Raw genomic sequence first — 18,873 nt, 5'->3', positions numbered from 1 at the left:
TCAGCCTCCCCAGCCTCCCAAGTGGCTGAGATTATAGGTGCCTACCACTACACCTAGCTAATTTTTTTTGTATTTTTAGTAGAGATGGGGTTTCACATGTTGGCTGGGCTGGTCTCGAACTCCTGCCTTCAGGTGATCCACCCACCTTGGCCTCCCAAAGTGCTGGGGTTACAGGCGTGAGCCACTGTGCCCAGCCCATTAAACCTCTATGATGTGTTACTCTTCTTGAAACAAAAAAGCTAGGCCAGGTATGGTGGCTTATGCCTGTAATCCCAGCACTTTGGGAGGCTGAGTTAGGTAGATCATGTAGTCAGGAGTTCAAGACCAGTCTGGCCAACATAGTGAAACCCCATCTCTACTAAAAATACAAAAATTAGCCAGGCATAGTGGCACACACCTGTGGTCCCAGCTACTCTGGAGGCTAAGGCAGAAGAATTGCTTGAACCCGGGAGACAGAGGTTGCAGTGAGCCAAGATTGTGCCACTGCACTCCAGCCTGGGCAACAAGAGCGAAACTCCGTCTCAAAAAAATGAAAGGAACAAAGCTTTTAGATCATCAATAAGTTAGTCTATAATTGTATTTTGGGGACATGTTGCTTCTGCCTGAGAAGTTACAATGATAATAGTTATAGTAATGGTGATATTGTCGCATATATCACTTTACAGAAAACCTGCTCATCTTAAATGATGTGTCAGCCTTGTGAAGTAGGTACTGTTATCCCCGTTGTATAGATAAGGACACTGAGGTTGAGAGAAGTTAAGGTGCCTATGTCACATAGCTATTGAGAGACTGTGGATGCCCATCCCCGCCTGCCTAATTGAGCTCTGCCTTTAAACTCTTCATGCCAGTTCCCTATCTCATTAGATAGTTTTTGAGCCCTCTAGGGATCAGCCAGATATCCCTAAGGAGAGTGTTGGAGGAACTGCTGAGTGGATTCATGGTCAACTAACAAGGGTTCTGTTCCTTCTCATTTTGCTCACAGGCACAACAAATGCCAGACAGATGCCTTGATTACCTCTAACTCCAATGTAAATTTAAATTCTGCTATCCTAAAATAGAGATTTTCAGAGGGGCGAATCCAGGCACAGTAACTTCAGTAACAGATCAGGAGTGGGCGAATCCAGGCACACTAACTTCAGTAACAGGTCAGGAGTGAGGCCTGCCTGTACAACCTGATTTCTTTCTTTATGGCACACTGTAGGCAGGAAATATTTCATCACTGGACAGTACTAATTATGATTAATTACTGTATCAAAATTTTACTCGACTATATCATAGAAGGATTTTAGTTGCCCCCCCTTGCCCCTAAAATTTATTGTACATGTGCCCTAAAGAGCCATTTATGAAGAAACTTCAAGTAACTTACTAGATATAACAGGAGAACGTAGTAGAAGGTAAGTGTTTGCTGAGACCCTCCCAAGTGCTAGGTGTTATATTCTCATGCATGTGTAAATTAGCATTCAATTTTTGGGTTTTTTTTTTTTTTTTTTTTTTTTTGAGATGGATTCTCACTCTGTCGACTAGGCTGGAGTGCAGTGGCATGATCTCGGCTCACTGCAACTTCCACCTCCCGGGTTCAAGCGATTCTCTTGCCTTAGCCTCCTGAGTAGCTGGGACTACAGGGCATGTGCCACCACACCCAGATAATTTCTTTTTGTATTTTTAGTAGAGATGGGGTTTCACTGTGTTAGCCAGGATGGTCTTGATCTCCTGGACCTCGTGATCTGCCTGCCTTGGCCTCCCAAAGAGTGCTGGGATTACAGGTGTGAGCCACCGTGCCCAGCCAGCATTCAGTTTTTATCATAACTGACTCTGTGCTTTAGTGATTCTATAGCAATAATTGTGTTTTTCTCTTTGTTTTGATGTAAAGAGATTGGCAGATGATTTAAAGAGTATTGATTATATTAATAACACATTGTCTTTATGATACTTCATAATTCACAAAGCCTCTTCCTCTAAGCTTTTGAGCAACTTAAGGTAGTCAAGAGGCAACTTTTATCCCTACTTTTACAGGTTATGCGACTGAAGCTCAGAGAGGCTCAATAACTCACTCAAAGAACAAGAACTTCAACATTCTTCTAAGTGTTTTTTTGTTGTTGTTGTTGTTTTTTTGAGATGGAGTCTTGCTCTGTTGCCCAGGCTGGAGTGCAGTGGCATGATCTCGGCTCAGTGCAACCTCTGCCTCCCAGATTCAAGTGATTCTTCTGCCTCAGCCTCCCTAGTAGCTAGGATTACAGGCACCCACCACCAGCCCAGCCAATTTTTTGTATTTTTTAGTAGAAACAGAGTTTTGCCATGTTGTACAGGCTGGTGTTGAACACCTGACCTCAGGTGATCTACCTGCCTCGGCCTCCCAAAGTGCTGGGATTACAGGCGTGAGCCACCACACCCAGCCACATTCTTCTAACTTTTAAGACACAGTAAATCTTACCAGTTGGATTTTTTTTTTTCAGTGACTATTAATAGACTGAATTGGTTGGAAAGGAAGAATGGATGAAGAATATTGATTAAGAGACTTTAGAGTTTAGTTGATTCCATAACTGGTATAAATTATACAATTGAAGGCTTCTCTTACAGTCTAGGTGGTACAAAGAGTTTATATACTCATCCACCATCTTTATCCTGCATATTTGAGAATAAAGGTGATTACCCTAATTATTTCTAATATATCACACAGAAATGTTACAGGATAGATGAAATGAATGCCAAATAACACTTTGAAATGCTTAGAAGAAAAAGTATATGAATTTAAGTCAGCAGTATTGAATTCTAATACCCTGAGAGAAAGGAACATAATGTTCTACAGTGGCTGTACACAGAAGAAATAAAGTAAATTTTATCCCTTAAGCTTTTACACTGTAATAAAATAAGGGGCAGAGTATATTAAATAGAGCATTATCATTTTGTACTTGTTCCTGCTTAATGTCAAGTCACAAAATATAATGTGACTACAAGTTTTTACTCAGGGATAATTAAATCACAGTGAAATGCCTAGTGTACTTGCACCTCTGTCGTTCATCCATAGAAAACATGAAACTTAAATATAATGTGGGGATTTTAGAGCTTTTTTTTTTGAGATGGAGTCTCTCTGTCACCCAGGCTCGGGTGCAGAGGTGCAGTCTTTGCTCACTGCAACCTCTGTCCCCACTTCGGGTTCAAGCGATTCTCCTGCCTCAGCTCCCAGGTAGCTGGGATTACAGGTGCCCACTACCATCCCTGGCTGATTTTTGTATTTTTAGTAGAGATGGTGTTTCACCATATTGGCCAGGCTGGTCTCCAACTCCTGACCTCAAATGATCTGCCCACTTCAGTCTCCCAAAGTGCTAGGATTATAGGCATGAGCCACTGTGCCCGGTGAGCATTTTTAATAAATATATGTATATGTTTCTTAATTATAAAAGTACAACATGCTGCTTGTAGAAAGAACTTTCATTGCCTCTTACTTCACACATCCTGTGGCAACCTGTAGTGTATATTTGTTTATTTTAAACAAAAAGTTTTTAGAGATACATTTGTCAGTTTGCTCCTTTCTGCCCGTGGACGCCGCCAAAGAAGCATCGTTAAAGTCTCTCTTCTCCCTGCGATCATGTCTAAGTCAGAGTCTCCTAAAGAGCCGGAACAGCTGAGGAAGCTCTTCATTGGGGGGTTGAGCTTTGAAACAACCGATGAGAGCCTGAGGAGCCATTTTGAGCAATGGGGAACGCTCACAGACTGTGTGGTAATGAGAGATCCAAACACCAAGCGATCCAGGGACTTTGGGTTCGTCACGTATGCAACTGTGGAGGAGGTAGATGCAGCCATGAATGCAAGGCCACACAAAGTGGATGGAAGAGTTGTGGAACCAAAGAGAACTGTCTCAAGAGAAGATTCTCAAAGACCAGGTGCCCACTTAACTGTGAAAAAAATATTCGTTGGTGGCATTAAAGAAGACACTGAAGAACATCACCTAAGAGATTATTTTGAACAGTGTGGAAAAATTGAAGTGATTGAAATCATGACTGACAAAGGCAGTGGCAAGAAAAGGGGCTTTGCCTTTGTAACCTTTGACGACCATGACTCCGTGGATAAGATTGTCATTCAGAAATACCATACTGTGAATGGACATAACTGTGAAGTTAGGAAAGCCCTGTCAAAGCAAGAGATGGCTAGTGCTTCATCCAGCCAAAGAGGTCGAAGTGGTTCTTGAAACTTTGGTGGTGGTCGTGGAGGTGGTTTTGGTGGGAATGACAACTTTGGTCGTGGAAGAAACTTCAATGGTCGTGGTGGCTTTGGTGGCAGCCGTGGTGGTGGTGGATATAGTGGCAGTGGGGATGGCTATAATGGATTTGGTAATGATGGAGGCAGTTTTGGAGGTGGTGGAAGCTACAATGATTTTGGCAGTTACAACAATCAGTCTTCAAATTTTGGACCCGTGAAGGGAGAAAACTTTGGAGGCAGAAGCTCTGGCCCCTATGGTCGTGGCGGCCAATACTTTGCCAAACCATGAAACCAAGGTGGCTATGGCAGTTCCAGTAGCAGCAGTAACTATGGCAGTGGCAGAAGATTTTAATTAGGAAACAAAGCTTAGCAGGAGAGGAGAGCCAGAGAAGTGACAGGGAAGCTACAGGTTGCAACAGATTTGTGAACTCAGCCAAGCACAGTGGTGGCAGGGCCTAGCTGCTACAAAGAAGACCTGATTTAGACAAATACTCATGTGTATGGGCAAAAAACTCGAGGACTGTATTTGTGACTAATTGTATAACAGGTTATTTTAGTTTCTGTTCTGTGGAAAATGTAAAGCATTCCAACAAAGGGTTTTAATGTAGATTTTTTTTTTTCTGTTTTTTTTTGCACCCATGTTGTTGATTGCTAAATGTAATAGTCTGATTGTGACGTTGAATAAATGTCTTTTTTAAAAAAAAGTTTTTAATAAGGAATAGAAAATCTAATGTTTCTGAAATTTGGGATAAAATATGTAAAATAACCAATTATTTATTGGCCAGGAGATTTCAACGGATGGAAGCTAAAAGTTAATCTAGGAAAGATCTTTTTTTTTTTCTCTCTCTTTGAAGAAAGTAACTAGAAATAGGAAAGATCTTTGGAACTTCAGGAATCTGAAAAGCAATTCTGGACTTCAAGGATGTTTCATTTCTTATAGAAATTTCAGTTTGATTTAAAATTGAGGATCATCTGAGGCACTTTAAAAACCAGTCATCTAGATTGTAATTTTGGTAAAATCTGCTCTAGTCACTTCTAGATTAAATCATGTATATGCCTCCACGGGTGTGCCCATAGCACCCCAAACTTAATCCATCATAGACCTTATCACATTGTCCCTGATTTATGATGGCTTTGACTTTATGATGCTGTGAAGCAATGTGTATTTGGTAGAAACTACTTTGAATTTTTATTTTTTCCCGGGTTAGCAATATGCAGTACAATACTCTTTCTGATTTTGGGCAGCAGCAGTAAGCCACAGCTCTCAGCCAGCCATACATCATGCAAGTAAACAACCAACTGTCCCTTGTGTACTATGTGGCTGGTGTTTTTCGGATGTTGTGTTTTGTGCTTTTGCGTCCTGTCGTGTCTACAGTATACCTATCTATGCCTCCTGCTTCTGGTGAGAAGAGGAGGAAGGCAATTACTCTTGAGAAGAAACTCAAGATAATTGCCCTGCGTGAAAGTGGCAAGTAAGTAATGGCCATCGCACAAGAGTTGAAACTTTCATGATCCATGATATTAACCATGTTAAAGGATAAGAAGTGAATCAGGGAGGCAGTGAAATCATCAGCAGTGGTTAAATTCACTGTCATCACGAAGAAAAGAGCTTGGCTGACCAATAATATGGAAAAATTACTTGTCATGTGGATGGAAGACCAGATATAGAAGGGCATACTGCTTAGCTTACTGATGATCCCAGCTAGGGCAAGAAGTGTTTTTCATTACATTAAAAGAGTGAACAAATGTGCTGATGATCCTATTATACACAAGTGTTTATGGCAAGTCATGGGTGATTCTAGTGCTTCAAGAGGTATCATAATTTTCATAATGTGAAGGTCTGCAGAGAGGCAACAAGTCCTGATACTGAAAGTGTCAAAGCTTTTAGGAAGAGCTGTGTAGCATAATTGTGGATAATACATATTTGCCAGGACAAATATTTATTGTCAATAAAATAAGGTTGCTCTTGAAGCATATACCAGAGCATACATAGTATTTTCAAGAACTTAAGGCACTCAGACTGTGTAATGCTGCTTTCGGGTGGAAATGTTGCAGGGTTCAAATTAAAGCTTTTCCTAATTTACAACTCAGGGAACCTGAGAACACTCAAGAATGTGAGCAAGCATTTGCTTCTCATTTATTATCATAATAAGAAAGCCTGGAGGACCTCAGCATTGTTTGAAGACTGGCTTTTGAACTGTTTTTTTATTCCGCAGGCAAGAGAATATTGTAAGCGAAAAACCATTTTATTCAAGATTCTTTCTTTTTTATTTTTAAAGACACAGAGTCTTCTCTGTCACCCAGGCTGGAGTACAATGGCATGCTCATAGCTCACTGTAACGTTGAATTCCTGGGCTCAAATGATCCTTCTGGCACAGCCTCCAAGTAGCTAGGGCCACAGGTGCACACCAGCACACTAGACTGATTTTTAAAAAATTTTTTGTAGAGACAAGTTCTTACCATGTTTTCCAGGCTGGTCTCAAACTGCTGGCCTCAAGCCAGCCTCCCACCTCAGCTTCCCAGAGCACTAGGATTACCAGCATGAGCCACTGTACCTGACCCCATTCAAGATTCTTCTGATCTTAGACAGTGCTCCAGGGCGCCCACAGCATATAGGTGTCATGCATCCTCATGGAAAGTTATGAATTTGCTGCCAAACACAACCACACTCATTCAGACAGTGGATCAAGATACAATAGCTACATTCAAAGCATATTATCATGCCAGGCATTTGCTCAGGGTGTTGAAGTGAATGAATCTGGCTGAACACTCCTTGAGTTTCGGAAAAGTTTTAAAATTTTAAATGCTATCCAGAATATCACTGGAGCATGATGGGAAGAAGTCACACAGCAATTCATGAATGGCATCTGGAAAAAAGTTTTGAACACATGTGAACACATTCAAAGGCCTTAAAGATTCTGCTGTTGATAAAATAGTAACAAGATACTAGTGCTTGGAGAATAGCTTGAATTGGACATTGATGAAGAGGATATTTATGAGCTGCTTGGCATTGAATCTGAAGAGATTTCCAATGAGGAGCTGACCAAACTGGAGGAAGAAAGAAGTTGAGAAAGAGGAAGAAGTTTTATCTGAGGCCACAATCAGCAGTGTCATTAAGAAGTTAGAAGAAAGGAATGTCATTATTCACAGGAGCTGATATGCAGTATAGGTGCTCTTGCTTGCTATAGAGAAATATGTAATGAAAAGGAGAAACAAACTGTATAATCCAAACCTGATGTCGGCCAGGCCGGTGGCTCACGCCTATAATCCCAGCACTTTGGGAGGCCGAGATGGGTGGATCATTTGAGGTCGGGAGTTCAAGACCAGCCTGGCCAACATGGTGAAATCCTACCTCTACTAAAAATACAAAATCAGCTGGGCATGGTGGAGTGCACCTATAGTCCCAGCTACTCAAGAGGCTGAGGCAAGAAAATTGCTTGAACCCGGGAAGTTGCAGTGAGCAGATTGCGCCACTGCACTCCAGCCTGGGTGAAAGAGCAAGACTCTGTCTCAAAATAAATAAATAAATAAATAAATAATTTAAAAAAATAACTTGATGTCTTCCTGAAGAACACTATGGCTGCTAAATCGTTGACAAGTATTGATGCCCCATTGCCTTCTCCCAACCACTCTTAAGCCTCATCAGAAGAGAAATTGATGATCCTGTTACAGTAGCATCCCCATCATCCAGCAATTAATTTTAGTTTAATGCTTCAAACATTCTTCAGGCCCAGTGTGCATTCACCTGTGTTCACTTAATGGTGAGTACCCATACAGCTATCCTGTTTTTTGCTTTCAGTACATTATTTAATAAGTTACATGAGATATATTCAATATTATAAAATGGGCCTTGTGTTAGAAGATGTTGCCCAACTGTAGGGTAGCATAAGCATGCTGAGCACATTTGAGGTAGGCTAGGCTAAGCCATGAGGTTTAATAGGTCGGATGCATTTTCAACTTAAGATATTTTCAACTTACAGTGGGTTCATGAAATGAACTCATCATAAGCTAAAGAGCATCATATTACAATTACAGTCACTCTTTGATCTTATGGAGTAGGGACTGTATCTTGTTTATTAGTGTATTTCCAGAGTCTAGTACATTATATAGCAAATACAATGAATGGTCAGTAAATGGTTTTGGGAGAAAGAGACCAATACAGGGTAAGGTACAGCGTCTCATCATTCTGAGGAATGTAGTTTCCATTGTGTATACAGTAGTCAGAAAAATCTTTGTTTAGGTTGTCTTAAATGAAGACAAAAGCTTTGAAGAAAAATTTATGTTTAGGTTGTTGTAAGTCTTTTCCTTAATGATTTTTCCAGAATGCGTTGGTCCTCAGTGTTAAAGCTCAGAAGGGATTGAGTTTTAACCTTTTTCTGTCATTGTTTTAATTACAAATGCGTGTCCTAGATTAGGATTTCTGTTGGCCAGTGTCCTACATTCTGAGGTAACTCCCCCACATGAAATTTAGGTTCTAAGACTGAGACTAAACTGACTTGTTAGCACTGTTTACACTAAGCACTTGAATCTCTCCTACATGATTTCCTTCTGACTAATTTTACAGTTCTCACCAATCCCAAATTCCTTCCTGAAATTCTTAGAGGAAATATGTAAAATTTGAAGATTTTCCTGGCAGAGAAAAATTACAAGAAAAAAAGTTCCCATAACAAATTTTCTTCCCCAGTGATTATAAATAAGCTATTTTAAAGAAGAGTGTTAAAGGCTTTATAGAAGAGATTTAGTAGGTTTAATACTCAAGAATTTAATACTCAGACATTACGGCTGTAGTACATATGTGCTATCATCTCTGTCGCTACACAGATAAGTAGTTATAATTCTGAATACACGGACTCATGAAAAGTCTTTTGAGAATCAGGATTTTTTTTTTTTTGAATTAAAAAGAAATCCTGGGCTGGGTGCAGTGGTTCATGCCTATAATCCTAGCATTTTGGGAGGGTGAGACAGGTGGATCATCTGAGGTCAGGGGTTTGAGACAGGCCTGACCAACATGGCGAAACTCGGTCTCTACTAAAAATACAAAAATTAGCTGGGCATGGTGGTGAACACCTATAATCCCAGCTACTTGGGAGGCTAAGGCAGGAGAATCACTCAAACCCAAGAGGCGGAGATTGCAGTGAGTCAGGATCATGCCACTGCATTTCAGCCAGGGGAACAGAGCAAGACTCTGTCTCAAAAAAAAAAAAAAAAGCCTGGCTAGCCCTCGTACTTGCGAGACTGTGGTGAACACCTTAAGAAGCATTTGTTGCAGTTTGGCACATTATAATTAAAACAGACTGATTTTCTTTATTTTAGGACAAAACAAATTTTATTTCACTATATTTGTTCACTATTAAGGGATAAATAGAGCAAAGAAGGACAAAACATAGGAATTACTATGTTAAATTGCCAATGTTTTATGTTAAATTAATGAATAAATTTTTCCATTTGTTTGCTAGGGAAATTTTCAGTTCTAATATACCATTATTTACTACTATTTATACATTTAGTTTTTGATATTTTCAGAAATTTTCTCAATATACTATGTTTATGCCCAAAGGAATCCTAATTCTTCACTTTTTTGTGACTGACAAAAGATGACCAATGTTTGCTGGCATTTATCTGGAAGCATTTTGGAAGGAATGACAAGAGAAGTAGTTTAGTTTTTGTTGTTGAAGAAAATTAAATTAATCTCAGTGATTACTTAAGGATAAGGCCGTATGATACATGATTTCAGGGAATTGTAAGAGTAGGTTTGCCTCCTCAAATGGAATTTGTCAAACAGTTTAGGAAATGAACAGCTTTTTCCTGTGCTCCCATAGCAGTTTTTCATAACTCTATTACAGTGGCTGTCACATTATCTTGTAGCTGTTCATACAGTCATTCCTCCATTCAGCAGACGTTTTCATGAGTGTCTGCCATGTGTCAGGCATGGTCCTTGGTGCTGCAGATAAAGTTGAGAACACAGAGACAATATCCTTGCTCTCTAGACCAAGCATGGTAGTTCACACCTGTAATCCCAGCACTTTGGGAGGTCAAGGTGCTCAGATCACCTGAAGTCAGCAGTTCGAGACCAGCCTGACCGACATGGTGAAACCCTGTCTCTACTAAAAATACAAAAATTAGCTGGGTATGGTGGCGGGCACCTGTAATCCCAGCTACTCGGGAAACTGAGGCAGGAGAATCACTTCAACCCAGGAGGCGGAGGTTGCAGTAAGCCAAGATCAGGCCACTGCACTCCAGTCTGGGTGACAGAGTGAGACTCTGTCTCAAAAAAAAAAAAAAAAAAAAAAAGATCCTTGCTCTCTTGAAGCTTTAGTTGGGAGAGGCCAATAAAAAAGGAAACAAATAAATAAGTCATTTCATTTCAGATTGAAATAAGAATTAGGAAGATGTTAGAACAGGAGGGGTATGGGACAAAGAGCCCTGGGACAGGAGCAACACTGGGTAGGATGGTCAGGGGCGGCCCTCTTGAGGAGGCAACATTTGAGTGAGTCCTGAATGATAAGGGACTGAGTTGGTACAGAGATTTGATGGAAGGGCATCCCAGGCAGAAGAAATGGCCAAGTGCAAAGTACACAAGTAGCAATGAAATTATATTCAAGAATGTATATAAGAAATACATTAGAGTGTCAGTGCTCATGGAGAGGAAAGAGCAAAGGAAAGAGAAATAAAGGAGGTAGGCAGAGGCCAGACAAGGCAGAGATTTAATTTTAAGTGGTAATGGTGGGATATTGAGTTTTTAGCAAGGGAGTAAAAGAATTTGATTTATGCTTTTAGAAGATCACATTAGCTATTAAATGGGGAATGATTACAGAGGTCAAGAGTAGAAGCCAGGAAACCAGTTAGGAGGCAAAGAAAGTAGTCAGGAAGAGAGGGCGATGACTTGGATAGGGTGGAAATCTTTATTGAAAATAAAGAACAAATTTGATTGGAGTTTATTTTGAAAGCAGACTTGATAGCACCAGCTGAGGGATTGTATGTCTGAAAGAAAAAACTTGGTTTTTGGCTTGAGCAGCTGGGTGTATGGTAGTACCACTTACTGAGATAGGGAAAAGTAGGCGAAGGGCTGAGTTTGGAGAGAAAATAATTTCTACCCTTCTGCTAAATTGAGATTTTCTTGAGAGAGGGCAAAGTGAGGTTCCAAAAGGTTAAGAACATGGGCACTGGTCCTTCAGATAGAACCAGGACTTTGATACAGGCAGTCTGGCTCTGAAGTTTGCACCTTTGCTTGTTTGGCTTCATGGTTAGAATGATAATAGGCTGGAATCTAGGACGAAGGGCATTCAAGGCAAAGGAAGCCATGGCCAAAGGTATGGAAGCCATGGCCAAAGGTACAGAAGCCACCAAGGAGCAAAACATTTGGAGCAGCAGTTTATAGTTAAGAATTATTTTGCGGACCTGTTAGATAGGGTCTTAGAGAAATGTAGATTATATTTTCTTCTTCATCTCCCTAAATTAAAATTCAGTCTGTCCTCCTTAGAACTTTTATTTTTTCTTATTTTTTATTTTCTTGAGATGGAGTCTTGCTCTGCCACCCGGGCTGGAGTGCAGTGGCGCAATCGCAGCTCACTGCAACCTCTGCCTTGTGGGTTCAAGCGATTCTCCTGCCGTGGCCTTCTTAGAACTTTTAAGAGCTTAAGTTCGAGCTTTTCTCCAGCCTAGACTGTTTATTAGAAATTTGATTTGAGGAATCTGAAAATAAAGGAATAAAAACCAGTGTTTTTTCTGTTCTCTTACTCAACAACAATCAACACAGAAGACTTCTGTGACCTCTAGCCACCAAGAATTGCATGGAGATTTCTCCCACCAGTAATCAGTCAGTTAATTCTGCAGTGGATACCAGCTGGGCATCCTCCAGTTCAATTCTGATACCATATACCTGGAGATAGCTTCCCAAGTTAATCTAAAAACCCTAGTTGTTTTACCTGTGCTTCTGACTGACTATAAATCAGGGTTCCTATTGTCTTCTCCTCGGGTTTTATTAATTTACTAGAGTGGTTCACCAAACTCAAGGAAACACTTTACTTAAATCTACTGATTTATTATAAAGGATATTACAAAGGATACAGATGGAGAGATACATAGGGCAAAGCATGTGGGAAGAATGTGGCATTTTTGTTTCCTCTCTGGAGGTCCCATCCACCAGGAGCATCTATGTGTTCAACTACCTGGAGGCTCTCCAAATACAGTCCTTTTGGATTTTTAGGGAAGCTTTTTTATGTAGGCATGATTCATTAAACCTTTGGCCATTGGTGATCAACTTAGCCTTCAATTCAGCCTCTCCCCCACTTCCTGGAGATTGAGTGCTGGGGCTGAAAGTCCCAGCCCTCCAGTCCTGCCTTGGTCCTTCTAGTGAGTAGCCCCTGTCCTGAAGCTACCTAGGAGCTGCCAGCAATTACTCAACACATTAGCATATAGAAAGACACTTATCACTTCCAAGATTCCAAGGATTTTAAGAGCTCCTGCCAGGAAACAGGGATGTAGACCAAATATATATTTCACAGTATCACAGGAAACATAGCTGCTTTTTTTCTTTGTATCAGATTAAAAAAGACTCCTTGCTGGGTGTGGTGGCTTGTGCCTGTAATCCCAGCTACTTGGGAGGCTGAAGTGGGAGCATCACTTGAGGCAGGAATTCAGGACCAGCCTGGTCAACATAGTGAGATCCTGTCTCTGAAAAAGTAAAGAACAATCAGCCAGGTTTCGTGGTGCAAGCCTGTAGTCCCAGCTACTCAGGAGGCTGAGGTGAGAGGATCGCTTGAGCTCAGGAGTTCAAGGCTGCAGTGAGCTATGATCATACCTCTACATTCCAGCCTTGGTGACACTGTGAGACCCTGTCTCTAAAAAAATTTTTTTTCTTAATTATCTAATTTTTTTTTTTCTTGGGAGTTTTTTTTTTTAGTCAGATAATATAAGTCAGATGATACATAAATGATTTTGGCTGCAAAATTGTCTTTTTATTCTTGCATTAAATGTACTGCGTTTCCTGAACTTCCTATTATACAAGCTGACTCATTATCTCAAGAGTTTCTGAGCTTCACCATTTCACAGACTTCACAACATACAGAATTCCTTTTGATTCTTTATATGATAGTTTCTTCTCTTTTTCACCTTTTCTGACTAGATAATCAATTTCTGGACAGGAGTCAGTGGCAACTCAGATGCGATCAAGCCAGTATAATTTGCCATAGAAGATGATCTTTCAGAGGAAGCAAGTTGTGTAAAGAATTTCTGCTCAGTTAGAAACTGAGTATGCACCCAATCTGTACAGTTCTGTTTGTTGTGATGTTTAACACCACACTACACACAGGCACTTGATTTGTGGCTTTTGATGTCAAAACATTTCTAGTTTAAGAGCTTTACCCATCTCTTACGCTTTGTGACTCTAGAAATCTGTTTTTCAATTATCACACTTCTTTTTTTTTTCTCTCCCCAACTAGATAACTAGATAACTGGACAGGAATGTGAAACTCTTTCACATAGCTCTTTTGTTATTCAGAAAATAAGTTACATAATACAGTAAAATTGAGTGCCTGTGGCATGTGTACTAACTATAGTAGTAAATATTAAATATCATATGCTTTGGACACAATACTTGCTTGCAGGATTTTTCTTTAAAAAATGCAGTACAAAGTGCAGTAAGGAAAAAAAGAGGAAGTATAGTTTCAGGGGAGTGCCAGTTATTAATTTATTATCTGTCAGCTCCAAATCTATGGTTCTTTACCCTGCTTTGTGATATTGGAGTTGGACCTTGTAAACATTTCTCCTTTGCCAGCAGTGCAGCTTTAGGCTTTGTCAGCACAGGACCTGGGGAGACAATGCACGGTGATGACAGTAGGATAGTACTGCCTTTCCAGTTCTGGTTCACCTTCCTTTATTCAGCCCAGGCGTCCTTGCAGATCAGCTGAAGCAGCACTCTCAGACCTTTCTCTCCCCACCTGCCAGCCGTTTCTGAGGTAGCTCCAGCCTGGTCTTCAGGCTGGTTTCCTCTTACCAAGAGGGTCGGTTCTAGAAAACAGCTTGGTCCCATTTACACGGCTGACAAACAACAGGCCCCTTTCATAGCCCAGCTCTGGCTCTTTGGTGCCTGTGCTTGTATATTTCTCATGTAGCCAATAACCACACCCTCTTTGAAGAGGTCCAAATCGTAGCCTTAGATAAATATTATTAAAGAGCACTAAAATCCAAAGAACTCAATTGAAATAATACCTCCCTCCATTATTGAAACTTATTTAGAGTAGAGGTCAGTGTACTTTCTCTGTGAAGGTCCAGATACTAAATATTTTAGATTTTCTGACCACATATGGTATCTATTCCATATTCTTTTTTTTAAACAGTATTTTGTAAAGGTAAAAAAAGTCTTAGCTCATGGACCATGGTTTGCTGACCCCTAGTTCAGAGTATGAATAAAGTAAAATCTTTTTTCAACTAGAGACATCTAATCTAAAATTGAAGTCTGAATTTTAGACTTAATAATTTATTGCTGCATAACAAATCTTTCTAAAACTTAAGTAACAGTAATAATTTATTAGCTCCTACAGCTTCTACGGGGCAGGAATTTGGGAGCAGATTGCATAGGCACTTCCAGCTTATGTTTTGAATGAGGTTGTAGGTACTGGTTAAAGTGTTGATGATTTTTTAGTTGTTTTAAAATATTTTATCCCTTTTATGCCTTCTGTCATTACCAATTTTTATATCAACCCTATCTTGATAGGTGTGAGGGTGGAATGGCCAAGTGCATGTCAAGCCCTGAGGCCGATAATGTCAAAACAATGACTATGAAACTACAGTACAGGCAAGAAGGTGTGAGGTCAGAAAGGAGAGATGTAAGGAGGTGTCGTATGCTAGAAATACACATTGTACTATAGGAAGGGATACAGAATGAAAGGTGTGACTCTAAATTTACAATATTAGAAGTGACAGAAGTGAAGAAATAGCTATTAAAAAAAAATTAAACCATTCCAGTTTTCAGATGAAGTCTTTTGTTTTGCATGGATTTGAATAGAACATAATATTTTATAATGAATTTTTAAATGAAACTATAACTGCATCACTAAATGTGCCTGAAGTAGAATAAATGTAAAGCATTTTAAGTGTTGATTTGCACGACTTGAATAGAGTTGCCAACTGTGCTACCCCATGTGGCTCTCAGCCTTCTATCATCTCAGACACCCAGGCATCAAAGCAAAAAAGAAAACTTTGTTAGCACCATCTGGCTAGACCGCCATGTAGATTCTCTTTCTTTGAGACCATTCTTGACAATAATTGGCTTAGGTTACGAGAAAAAAAGTTAGTATATGTTCTTATCTAAGAGACATCCTTCAATATACAGTTTTCCTTCCTAAATTATTTATTTCTCTGGGACTCTATTATACTTTATTCTCGTTATTACCACACTTATTTTCATTATATCATTCCTGTCCTAACTCTATTATTATAAAGAAATCTCAAGTGGGTGTAGTGGCTCACGCCTGTAATCCCAGCACTTTGGGAGGCCAAGTTGGGTGGATCACCTGAGGTCAGGAGTTCGAGACCAGTCGGGTGAAACCCTGCTTCCACTAAAAAAAAATATAAAAATTAGCTGGATGTGGTGACGGGCGCCTGTAGTCCCAGCTACTCAAGAGACTGAGGCATGAGAATTGCTTGTGCTTGGGAGGTGGAGATTGCAGTGAGCCAAGCTCATGCCACTACACTCCAGCCTGGGCAAAAGAGTGAGACTCTGTCTTAAAAAAAAAAAAAAAAAGAGTCTGAGGCTGAGGGAGTCATGGCAGGACAGGTGTTTAGAAAGTTTCTTCCACTCTTTGACCAAGTATTGGTTGAAAGGAGTGCTCCTGAAACTGTAACCAAAGGAGGCATTATGCTTCCAGAAAAATCTCAAGGAAAAGTTGCAAGCAACAGTAGTCGCTGTTGGATCGGGTTCTAAAGGAAAGGGTGGAGAGATTCAACCAGTTAGCATGAAAGTTGGATATAAAGTTCTTCTCCCAGAATATGGAGGCACCAAAGTAGTTCTAGATGACAAGGATTATTTCCTATTTAGAGATGGTGACATTCTTAGAAAGTACGTAGACTGATATAAGTCACTATTGAAATGGCATCAATGTGATGCTGCCCATTCCACTGAAGTTCTGAAATCTTTCATCATGTAAATAATTTCCATATCTCTTTTATAATAAACTAATGATAACTGATGACAAAAAAAAAAAAGAGAGAGAAAGAAAGATCACCAAGGAGAATTTAAAGCTCAGTTCAGAGATCCAGTCCAGATTTAGCTGAGAATCTTGAAGAATAACATTCACACAGAAAATGTATAGTCTGTAAGTTTATTGAGTGATCATGCCATGCATTTAGAATCCAGGAAAAAGCAGAATGCCATTAGCACCTTAGAAGTGTCTCCATGCTCCATTTTAGCCACTACCTAAGCCCTGCAGTGTTGTTACCACCATCCTGACTTCCAACACTGTAGATTACTGTTGCCTATTCTTCAAATGTATAAGAATAGAATCTCACAACATACAGTCTTTTGTGTCTTTTTGCTTAACTTTATGTTTGTGAGATTCATCCATGTTGTTGCATTGCTATCGTATTCCGTCTGATGAAGATGCTCTAAACCTTATGTTTGCCTTTTAAGAACATATGCAATTTATTCATTGTGTGGAAGGAGTTTCTAAGAAATTATTTTAGTCCGGGCATGGTGGCTCACACCTATAATCCCAGCACTTTGGGAGGCCGAGGCGGGCAGATCATGAGGTCAAGAGATCGAAAGCATCCTGGCTAACATGGTGAAACCCTGTCTCTACTAGGAGAATTGCTTGAATCTGGGAGGCGGAGGTTGCAGTGAGCCGAGATCGTGCTACTGCACTCTAGCCTGGGCAACAGAGTAAGACTCTGTCTCCAAAAACAAAAACAAGAAAAAAAAGAAAGAAATTATTTTAGGTAGATAAAAAGGAAAAGGGGTCCTTAGAAAGTTTTTATTTTTAAAGCAGCTCTTTTTTTCTTTTTCTTTTTCTTTTTTTAAATATACTTTTAAGTTCTGGGATACATGTGCAGAATGTTCAGGTTACATATGTATACATGTGCCATGGTGGTTTGCTGCACACATCAACTCATCATCTAAATTAGGTATTTCTCCAAATGCTGTCCTTCTCTGAACCCCCTACCCCCTCAACAGGCCCCAGTATGTGATGTTCCCCTCCCTGTGTCCATGTGTTCTCATTGTTCAACTCCCACTTATGATTGAGAGCATGTGATACTTGATTTTCTGTTTCTGTGTTAGTTTGAGAATAATGGTTTCCAGCTTCATATCCCTGAAAAGGACATGAACTCATCCTTTTTTATAGCTGCATAGTATTCCATGGTGTATATGTGCCACATTTCTTTATCCAGTCTATCATTGATGGGCATTTGGGTTGATTCTAAGTCTTTGCTATTGTGAACAGTGCTGCAATAAACGTAAGTGTGCATGTGTCTTTATAGTAGAATGATTTATAATCTTTTTGGTATATACGCAGCACTTAGAGCCAGGCCAACAACTTGTAATATGCAAATACTGGCCATTAGAAACTGGGTCTACCCAAACATGGCAATTCCCGCAGCCTTCTTGCCCTTGCCCCACATGTTCCTAGCAACATGGCTGCCCCCGCATATCCCCACGTGTGTAAAACATCATGGCACCCTGCATTTTAAAAGGCTAGGGTGGAAGGGCCAGCTTTTTTGCAGGCTATGTAAATGACTTGACTGATCAATCCGCTGTGCCTTATGCAAATCGGACACCGCCTCCTCCAGCCTCTGTATATTCCTGGCTAGTTTCCACCTCACTTGGGGTTTCCTCTTTTGGCTTTGGAGCCTCCCTCCCTCTGTCTTTGTACAGGGAGCTTCTTCCTTCTTTCTTCTCCCATCCTTCTTGCCTATTAAATTCTCTGCTCCTTAAAACCACTCCATATGTGTCCATGTTGTTTCATCTAATACAGTGTGAAATAAAAGCCCTGGTGTTTCTCCACTAATCAGAGCCATATCATTTGTACTGATGATGAAGATTGTGTAGTTTCCAGTTTTGCTTATTATTAAGAATGCAGCTCTAAACCTTATGTTTGCCTTTTAAGAACATGTGCAATTAATTATTTTGGTTTATATTTAGGAGTAGAATTTCTGGGTCATTAGGTATATGTGTATTTAGAGATACTGCCAGTTTTCCAAAGTGTAGTTGACACTCCCAACAGTAGTGTACAACAGTTTTATTTTGAACATAGACTTTTAGTCTCAATCTAATGCTAGATTGGGAATCTAATTGACCCATCTTGGAGCAAGTGTCTGGTCAATTACAATGAGGAGATTAAGGGTCACATAGTACAGACATGGTTTTGGGAGGCCCACTGTTGCTACCCTCTAGGTGGAAGTAGAGGCATTTTCTAAAAAATAGGAGATTGTATGAACTGGGTAGATACCCTAAAATATTTCAATCACATATATACAAGTTAGATGCACAAGGAGAGTTTCTAGATTGGAGATACAGCTTCAAACTATCAGCAAAGTAATATAATTGAAGCAGTGTGACTAGATGAGCTTGCCCAAGGCTGCTGCTTAGAGTGAGATGAGAGAGAGGGTAGCCTGTGGTAGAACTCTGGAAAACACCAACATTTAAAGGATGACAAGAGGAATTTCTAGACCAAGAATATATAA

The 18,873-nt window shown here is 40.1% G+C and overlaps 1 protein-coding gene and 1 pseudogene across 3 annotated transcripts in view; both read left to right on the top strand.

Moving 5' to 3' along the window:
* The window catches only part of MCUB (mitochondrial calcium uniporter dominant negative subunit beta), a 128,932-nt gene that overhangs the window by 51,438 nt on the left and 58,621 nt on the right, over nucleotides 1-18,873 (top strand). The gene's annotated exons all lie outside the window — the stretch shown is intronic.
* LOC105706278 (heterogeneous nuclear ribonucleoprotein A1-like) lies at nucleotides 3,343-4,779 on the top strand (annotated as a pseudogene).

Source organism: Aotus nancymaae, unplaced genomic scaffold (genome assembly GCF_030222135.1).
Source record: "Aotus nancymaae isolate 86718 unplaced genomic scaffold, 86718_ANA_hifiasm-v0.15.2.pri h1tg000033l, whole genome shotgun sequence".
Taxonomy (NCBI): domain Eukaryota; kingdom Metazoa; phylum Chordata; class Mammalia; order Primates; family Aotidae; genus Aotus; species Aotus nancymaae.
The sequence above is the reverse complement of the archived record's forward strand: the minus strand, read 5'-3'. Positions and strand labels throughout refer to the sequence as shown.